At 37.9% G+C, this 10,029-nt stretch overlaps 1 pseudogene; it reads left to right on the top strand.

The window, feature by feature from the left end:
- Positions 1 to 547: 547 nt before the first annotated feature.
- On the top strand, positions 548 to 9,345 carry LOC105793242 (uncharacterized; annotated as a pseudogene).
- The last annotated feature ends 684 nt before the right edge of the window (positions 9,346 to 10,029 follow it).

The following is a 10,029-nucleotide window of genomic DNA, read 5'->3' as shown; positions in this document are numbered from 1 at the left end:
GGACGTGGTGCTCAAGGCCGAGGTAGAGGCTGTAGGGGGTTCGATTTGAGTCCTCTTCCCTGGGTAATATACTAAATTTGGACACGAGTGAGACGTCAGTGCCGCCTGCTACTGAGACTGAGTCTCATGATCACATGGTTGGGGATGACGCATTGTCCCAGACTATGTTGAGGATATTGGAGAGGGTCGCTGGGCCTAATACTAGATCTGGGGGCCGTGGGTCGGTTACGGAACGACTCCAGTTCAATGGAGCTGAGCTCTTCAGGGGTGTCACTGGGGTCGCCCCTAATGTGGCCGAGTACTGGATTGAGGCCATGGAGAGGATCATCGATGACCTGGATTGTACCTCCAAATAAAAATTAAAGGGTGTAGTCTCGCTACTGCGTGATGAGGCTTATTAGTGGTGGCATACTGTTAAGGAGGGCACTCAGCCCGAACATCTAACCTGGGAGTTCTTTAAGACCGCCTTCCAGGGGAAGTATGTGGAAGCTAGTTATGTGGAGGCTCGTGGAGGGAGTTCCTAAATCTAACACAGGGAGATCGATCGATGGTCAAGTATGAGGCCGAATTCCTGCGACTGAGCCGCTATGCGCGAGGTATGGTGGCGACTGAGTATGAGCGTTGTGCCCGTTTTGAGGATGGCTTCAGAGATAATTTGAGAGTCTTGATAGCTCCACAGAGGGAGCGTGATTTTTCTTCACTGGTTGAGAAGGTGAAGATCGCCAAGGAGGTTAAGCGCGCTAAGCACCAAAATCGCGATAGGGAGAGAGGTAGGAACATGTGGGATTCGAAGCCCTTGAGTTCAGTGCGGAGGCCTAAGAAAAAGGCCAGAGTTGATGGGCTAGTTAGAGTTGGGCCCCTTGCTACTGCTACTGGACTGCAACCATGTGTCGACTGTGGTAGACGCCATCAGGGCGAGTGTTGGAGAAGGACTGGGGCGTGTCTGAGGTGTAGACCATTGGATCATCGCATTAGGGAATGTCCATTGAGGGCCAATCAGATGTAAGCTCAGGGTACTGGTACTGCACAACCATAGAGGGTAATGAAGTAGTTGTGATTGGGGAACGTCAGAATTACTTGGCTAACATAATCTCTGCACTGGTAGCTGAGAAACTGGTTCACAAGGGATGTGAGGCGTATTTGGCCTATGTAAGTGTTTTCACTTCAGGGGACTCTAATGTAAAGGACATCAGAACTGTGAGGGATTTTTTAGACGTCTTTCCTGAAGAGCTACTGGGTTTACCTCTGAATCAGGAAGAGGAGTTTGGGATTGAGCTTTTCCCTGGTACAGCTCCGATGTCTATCGCTCCCCATCGAATGGCGTCGAAGGAGCTGAAGGTTCAAATTCAGGAGTTATTGGATCGTGGGTTTATCTGCCCTAGTATGTCCCTGGAGGGAGCACCAGTACTATTTGTTAAGAAAAAGGATGGATTCATGAGGATGTGTATCGATTATCGACAACTAAATAAGTTGACTATTAAGAACAAGTATCCACTTCCGAGGATTGATGATTTGTTTGACCAGTTCTGAGGGGTGTCTGTGTTCTCCGAAATTGACTTGCGTTCTGGGTATCACCAGTTAGGGTTAAGGAGGCTGATGTGCATAAGACGACATTTAGAACTCGTTATGGTCACTACGAGTTCCTAGTGATGCAATTTGGACTGACTAATACACCAGCAGCTTTCATGGATCTGATGAACTGAGTGTTTCAGCCCTACCTTGATTGGTTTGTAGTGGTGTTCACCGATGAAATATTGGTTTATTCGAGGACTGAGGGTGAGCATGATGAGCACCTTAGGATTGTTCTTCAGATTTTGCGGGAAAAGCAGCTCTATGCTAAGTTCAACAAGTGTGAGTTCTGGTTACGTGAAGTAACACTTCTGGGTCATGTGGTGTCTGCAGAGGGGATTCGAGTCGATCCTTGAAAAATTGAGGCTATATTGGATTAGAAGCAGCCTAAGAATGTGTCTGAGATCCGTAGCTTTTTGAGGCTGGTAGGTTATTACCGACGGTTTGTGGAAGGATTTTCACTGATCGCAGCACCCTTGACTAAGCTGCTACATAAAAGTGTATCGTTTCACTGGACTAATGCATAGTAAGAGAGCTTTGAGAAGCTTAAGACTGTACTGACTGAGGCTCCTGTTTTGGTACAGCCTGAACTTGGGAAGGAGTTCACGGTTTATCGTGATGCATCACATGCCAGTTTGGGATGTGTGTTGATGCAGAATGGTAAGGTGGTTGCATATGTGTCAACGGAAAAATATATAGGATTTTTCTTATATACTTTCACCTTTTTACTTAAATCCATTCTTAAAACTAAGTAATTGTTTAATAAATTAATGAAATATGTGAAAATATGAAATTAAGACATAGAAATTATTAAAATGTGGTTTTATGCTTTATTATTTAGTTTTCATGCTATAAATGGCTTATTTTATATTAATTTGAATATATTATATTTTTAAGTCATAAAGTAGGCAATGCATGATTAAATTAAATAATAAAACATAAAATTATATTTAATAATTAATTTTAAAATATTTCATCAATAATTTGGGTTTTAATTAATTAATTAAATTGGATAAATTTAATTCTTTGGTCTTTTAACTTGTTGATTTATTTTGGACAGGTTTGATAGCTTTGCTGGATTACAAAACTATCCAAATTGGAGACCAAGTTAAACCAAAATTTGGCTGCACATGGCTGTTCATAAACCACTTTTTGGTTTAATTGCACAAGGTCCTTGAAGAGTTGAAGAAATTAGAGATTTATCTGAAGATTTACACTTGACAGAGTCTCAGTCCTGAGTTGTTGTGGCACTCAATTGACCAAAAATCAAGGGAAAATCAGCTCAACTTACTAAAATTATGGCTGACCACCCATGGAAGATGCTTCAAAAGATGGAAACTCCTATTTTTAGCAGACTATCTCTCTCTCCTCACCTATAAATTCTCTCTTTTTCTCTTAGCCTTTCCCATTCCCACGCCTAGATTCGTCTCTTCATAGAGATTTTAGCAATTAAACCTCTTAAAAAACCCTTGGTTGGCCACCTTGGAGAACCATCAGCAAAGGAGCAAAGCAAAGGAACGAAGGAGTCTCATCAGTCAGAGTCTTGGGTGACAGCCACTCTGAATTGGGTTTAATCTTTCTTTTCTTTAACTTAATATAAAGATGTTTGCTATGTGTTCTTTGTTCTTGTTTACAACAATGTTAGCTTGATTTTAATTAAGCTAGGATGATTTCTTTGATTAAATAATATTTATTTGATTCATGCTTATAATGTTTGTGCCTCAATCGATCATGTTTTCAATTAAAATCAAGTCTGTATTTCGTTCATACGTGATTGAAATACACCTGAATTAGCTGAGCGATCCTAACCAGACGACAGCTAATGACCCATAATTGAAATGTGCATGCTCAATTTAGATCCTAACACGATTAAATTGTAGGTTGCATAACAACTCTAACCAAGCTCTGTTATCTGCATAGTTTTTAGATTTGTGTGATTAAATTGTTTCAAACCTAACACGTCCCTATTACCTCACATGAATGCTAAGAAACCCTTAGTAAATAAGGATCAGTAAAATGCGTATTTACTAAGTAAAGGATTCTGAAAGGACCTAATTTGGTTTCCAAACTCATGAAAGATCGAGTTGCCATTGAATGTTTTTCCGAATGTTATTAAGCATGTTGATAATAAATTGAGTTTAGTTAAAGTAATTGTCCTAGTTTATTTATGTTATAATTGTTGCGAATTGTGTTTAATTTTACTAAAATTTATTTCATTTAGTTTGCATACTTAGGATAATTTGCATTAGGGATCATTGCATTTTGTTTAATATATTTTAATCACCACTTTTCAACTATATTGTGTTTTTATTTACAAAATTATTAATACAATTTTACAAATTAAGTAACTTAGTACAAATACAATCCCTGTGGAGATGATCACTCGATACTTACTTATTACTTGATATCAACTACGTACACTTGCACAAACCTACGCGTTACAAGTTCTTGGTGCCGTTGCCGAGGATTGTCAACTGTTGCCATAGTCATTTTTTTGTGAAATTATTTATTTTCATTTTGATTTATTTCTAACATTACTAACTTATTCTTTTTAATTTTTGTGATTTTCTTTTCAAGTGTTTATGGGTATAGATCGAATAATCGATTTACTCCCTGTAGACCCTAAAATTGAGTGAACCTTCAAACAAAGAAGACATGGATGAGCAGCTCAAAGACAAGTTGAGATGGACCTTGGGAATCAGAATCAAGACCAAGGTATTTAAGCCGATCATGGACGAAATCCTATTCTCATTGCTGATGATAGGGATCGATGCATCAGACAATATGTTGTGCCACTTTTCAATGAGTGAAACCCAGGAATTGGAAGGCTAGATATTGAGACAACCTAGTTTGAATTTAAACCCGTGATGTTTCAAATGTTACAAACGGTAGGCCAATTTAGTGGTATGCCCATAGAAGATCCACATCTCCACCTTCGATTGTTTATGGAGGTGAGGATTCAATTAAGATAGTCGGTGTGACTGAAGACGCACTGAGGTTGAAGTTGTTTCTGTACTCGTTGCGAGATCAAGCACGAGCATGGCTCAATTCATTGCCACCAAGTTCCGCTTCTGCATGGCAAGAATTAGCGGAGAGATTTTTGGTTAAGTATTTCCCACTCAACAAAAATGCTAAGTTGAGGAACGATATGACAACTTTCCAGCAATTGGATGACGAGTCTTTGTATGAGGCTTGGCAACTATTCAAAGAGTTACTTTGTAAGTGTCTTCATCGTGGGATTCCTTACTGTATCCAGTTGGAGACATTCTATAATGGTCTCAATGCACATACAAGATTGATGGTAGATACTTCCGAGAATGGTGCAATTTTGTTTAAGTCTTATAATGAGGCTTATGAGATCATTGAGAGGATCGCGAGTAATAACTATCAATGGCCAAGAAATCAAATAGCCTAAGGAAGACGTGTAGGCAGAGTTTATGAAGTTGACTCCTTCACTTCGTTATCAGCTCAGGTCTCATCTATTTCCTCTATGTTAAAATAGTTAACTACTAATAGTACTAATAATTTGCAGCTCAGCCAACAAGTCCATTTGTTTCCCGTGTGTACTGTGGGGAAGGTCATTCTTTTGAGAATTGTCCATCAAATCCTGAGTCAGTGTACTATGTGAGAAACCAATACCAAAATAGGAGTGGACAAGGACCCCAGTCCAACTTCTACAATCCCTCATGGCGTAATCATCCTAACTTTTCTTGGAGCAACCAAGGAAATGGATCGAACAACAACTTATTATAGCAATGACCCAACCAATCTCAAGGGTTTAATCAGTAAGCTCCAAAACCACCTCAATTTGAGGCATCAAATAGTTTGGAGAACTTGTTGAAAGCGTACATGACAAAGAATGACGCTTGGATCCAAAGCCAAGCAGCAACACTGAAAAATTTGGAAAACCAAATGGGTCAGTTAGCTACGGAGCTACGTGATAGACTGTAAGGAACCTTGCCGAGTGATACTGAGAATCTAAGAAATTTGGGTAAAGAACATATCAAGGCAGTGAAATTGCAGAGTGGTAAAATTCTAGAACCCCGATTGATTGATGTCGAAGATAAGCCCGTTGAGAAGAATCAACAAGCTGTTGAAGTTCTTACACCAAAGCAATCAGAATCTGCAAAGTCTAACAAGGTAAACCCTGACTTAGTGAATTCAAATATTTTAACATCTTCTTTGGATGCAGATTTACCTACTTAGAAAAGTTGTACAATTCAACCGAAAGTTCCATCACTTTCATATTCGCAAAAATTGCAGCAACACAAGCAGAAACATGAGGTGCAATTGAAAAAGTTTTTGGATGTTCTGAAGCAATTACATATCAATATTCCGTTGGTGGAGGCTTTAGAATAAATGTCAAATTATGTGAAGTTTATGAAGGATATACTGTCCAAGAAGAAACGACTGAGTGAGTATGAGACTGTTGCCTTGACAAAGGAGTGCAGTGAGTTCCTGTAGAACAAATTGCCACTGAAATTAAAAGACCCAGGAAGCTTTACTATACCTTGTAACATTGGTGAATTTTACTGTGGTAAAGCTTTGTGTGACTTAGGAGCAAGTATCAACTTGATGCCTAAGTCTATTTTCAAGATTTAAGGAAAAGGTGAAGTAAAACCTACAACTGTGACGCTTCAACTAGCGGATTGATCTTTAGCATATCCCGAAGGAAAGATCGAGGTTGTTTTGGTAAGAGTAGATAAATTTATTTTTCCTACTGATTTCATTGTCTTAGATTTTGAAGCAGACAAGGAAGTGTTAATCATCCTTGGAAGACCTTTCTTAGCCACAGGAAGAATGTTAATTGATGTACAGAAAGGAGAACTCACCATGCGAGTTCAAAATGATAAGGTAACCTTTAACATTCTTAAAGCGATGAAAGTTCTCGATCCAATAGAAGAGTGTTCAGTTATTGAAGAGATAGAAACCTTGGTTTCTATGGAAAGTAATTTTGAAGAAGATCCATTGGAGAAAGCTTTAGATCTTGGCCCCTTGGAGGATGAAGAAGGTGAAGAAAACATGGCTTTGATAGAAGCTAATCCGAGAAATTTTATTCAATCCACACGATTTGAACTGTTGGAGTTAGAAGTTAGAGAATTTATGCAACCCAAGTTGTCAATTGAAGAACCACCTAAACTCGAACTAAAGAAACTTCTTTCCCGTTTGAAATACGTTTATTTAGGTGACTATTCTACTTTACCTGTGATTATTTCAGTAGAACTGACAAAAGATCAAAAGGAGCAACTAATTACTATTCTAAAGAAATTTAAGAAAGCAATTGGTTGGACTATAGTTGATATTCGAGGTATAAGCCCTTATTTTTGCATGCATAAAATCATTTTAGAAGAAGGTGAAAGAGCTCGAATTGATGGGCAAAGGAGGCTGAATCCTATTATGAAAGAAGTTGTGAGAAAGAAAGTGATCAAATGGTTAGATGCAAGAACCATCTATCCTATTTCAGATAGTTCGTGGGTAAGTCTGGTGTAGTGCCTGTCGAAGAAAGGTGGAATCACGATTGTTGAAAATGAGCATAACGAGTTAATTCCAACAAGAACTATTATCGGTTGGAGAATCTGTATTGATTACAGAAAGTTGAACAAAGCCACTCGGAAGGACCATTTCCGTTTCCTTTTATGGATCAGATGTTAGATCGACTGGCAGGTAATGAATTTTATTGTTTATTAGATGGTTATTCAGGATATAACCAAATAGTTGTAGCCCCGGAGGACCAACATAAAACAACCTTTACTTGTCTATAAGGTATATTTGCTTTTAGGTGAATGCCTTTTGGTTTATGCAATGCACCTACAACTTTTCAGCGATGCATGATGGCAATATTTACTGATATGGTCAAAAATTTTGTTGAGGTTTTCATGGATGATTTTCTATTTTTGGTAACACTTATGATATCTGTTTGAGTAATTTGGCTAAGGTATTGTTGAGATACAAAGAGACGAAACTTGTCCTTAATTGGGAAAAATGTCATTTTATGGTCAAGGAAGGGATTGTCTTAGGTCATAAGATCTTAAAGAAAGGAATTGAAGTTGGTAAACCAAAGGTGACGTAATTGAAAGATTACCAGCCCCAATGAATGTGAAAGGAGTTAGAAGTTTCATAGGCCATGCTGGTTTTTATCGTAGGTTTATCAAAGATTTCTCAAAAATTTCTAAGTTGCTGTGTTTGTTGTTAGGGAAGGATACAGTGTTCGATTTCAACAAAGTATGTTTAAAAGCTTTTGAAGAGATGAAAAAATGGTTAATTTTAGCCTCAATAATCAATACACCCGATTGGAGCACACCTTTTAAGTTGATGTGCGATGCAAGTGATTATGCTGTTGGAGCTGTGATGGGTTAAAGAAAAAATAAAGTGTTTCACCCTATTCACTATGCAAGTAGAACTTTGACGGGAGCCCAATGTAATTATACGGTAACCGAAAAGGAACTCTTCAATATAGTTTTTGCTTTTGACAAATTCCGCTCATATCTTATAGGTACTAAAGTTACAGTATTTACTGACCATACGGCCATTAAATACTTGCTCACAAAGAAAGATGTAAAACCAAGGCTAATTCGTTGGATACTTTTACTCCAAGAATTTGACCTTGAGATCCAAGATAGAAAAGGTGTCGAAAATCAAATAGCTGATCATCTGTCGAGGTTGGAGCAAGATGAGGTAACTCAGTCATGTGTGTCTATCAACGAGAATTTCCCAGATGAACACTTATTTAAGGTAAATCAAATTCATGAAATACCCTGGTTTTCTGATTTTGCCAATTATCTTGCATGTGGAATAACTCCTCAAGAAATGACATGCCAACAAAGGAAGAAATTCCTTCATGATAGTCGGTATAATTTTTGGGAGGATCCGTTTTTGTTTAAACAGTATGTAGATAATATAATCCGAAAGTGTGTAGCTAAAAGTGAGATTGCTGAGATCTTGTATCATTTCCATTCATCTCCAAGTGGGGGAAACTTTAATGGTTCATGTACCGCAACAAAGATTTTGCAAACAAGTTTCTTTTAGCCTACATTATTTAAAGATGCTTACGCTTATGTAAAAAACTGTGATAAGTACCAAAGAACCGAAAATATATCAAGGAGGAATGAAATGCCCTTAAAAAATATTTTGGAGATTGAATTATTCGACGTATGGGGCATTGACTTCTTAGGCCCGTTTCCTTCTTCGTATGGGAACAAATACATCTTAGTTGCTGTGGACTATGTATCCAAGTGGGTTGAAGCTGAAGCATACCCTACAAATGATGCTAAGGTAGTCATGTGATTTCTACATAATCTTGTTTTTACACGATTTGGGACACCAAGAGCTATTATTAGTGATGAAGGTTCTCATTTTGTGAACAAATGGCTTAAGTGGTTGCTTGATAAATATGATGTGAAGCACAAGATTGCTACTGCCTATCACCCCCAGCCTAATGGGCAAGTTGAAAGAGTGAATCGCAAAATCAAAGGTATCCTTAAAAAGGTAGTACATCCTAGCAGAAAAGATTGGTCTTGAAGGCTCGATGATGCATTATGGGCCTATCGAACAACATTTAAGACTCCGTTAGGAATGACTCCTTATTGGTTAGTCTTTGGAAAGGCATGTCATTTGCCATTAGAGTTGGAGAATAAAGCTCACTCGGCTTTGATACAGTTGATCTTTGATCTTAAGCAAGCTGGTGAGAGAAGGATGTTACAACTTGATGAGTTGGAAGAGCTAAGGCTGTTTCCCTATGAGTATGCCAAAATGTGTAAAGAAAGATCAAAGAGATGGCATGATAGTCATATACAACCTCGCGAGTTTAAAGAAGGTCAAAAGGTTTTGTTGTTTAATTCAAGGTTGAAGTTATTTCCTGGGAAGCTTAAATCCCGATGGAAAGGACCTTATACCATCTACTGAGTTTATCCTTATGGAGCTATTGAATTATACGACAATTACGGAGGTACGTTTATAGTTAATGGTCAACATCTCAGACACTACTGGGATGGTGAAGTTAAGCGAATTGAATCCTCGCTCAAATTAGCAGACCCTTAATTTTTCATGAACTCATTTTGTAAATAAATAAATAATTAGAATTTATTTTCTTAACTTATTACATTTAATGAATTCTATCTAAGGAGATTGGAACTTAAGCGGGACCGCTGTGACCCCTTTAACCTTTCCTGGGAATTAATTTAATGTAATTTGTTAAGAATAAATTTTCTAATTAAGACTTAATTTTTTTTAATTTCATTTTTTCTGTTTAAATTTTAAATTTTTATGTAATAAAAAGGGTCAAACGTGTCCCAAATACTAATCAATTTTTTTAGTAAGATACAGTCTGAGTTTGAGGCCCAAGACAACAAAAATGAGGGAAAAATCCATGTCTTGCCGTCACACCTATTGCTTGCCGCCTAAGCAACCCTAATGTTGCTAAATTTTTGCTACCTGTTGCCCTAATTTTTCCCTATATAAACC

Source organism: Gossypium raimondii, chromosome 8 (genome assembly GCF_025698545.1).
Source record: "Gossypium raimondii isolate GPD5lz chromosome 8, ASM2569854v1, whole genome shotgun sequence".
Classification (NCBI taxonomy): Eukaryota; Viridiplantae; Streptophyta; class Magnoliopsida; order Malvales; family Malvaceae; genus Gossypium; species Gossypium raimondii.
Note: the sequence above shows the minus strand (reverse complement) of the source record. Positions and strands in the feature narration are given on the sequence as shown.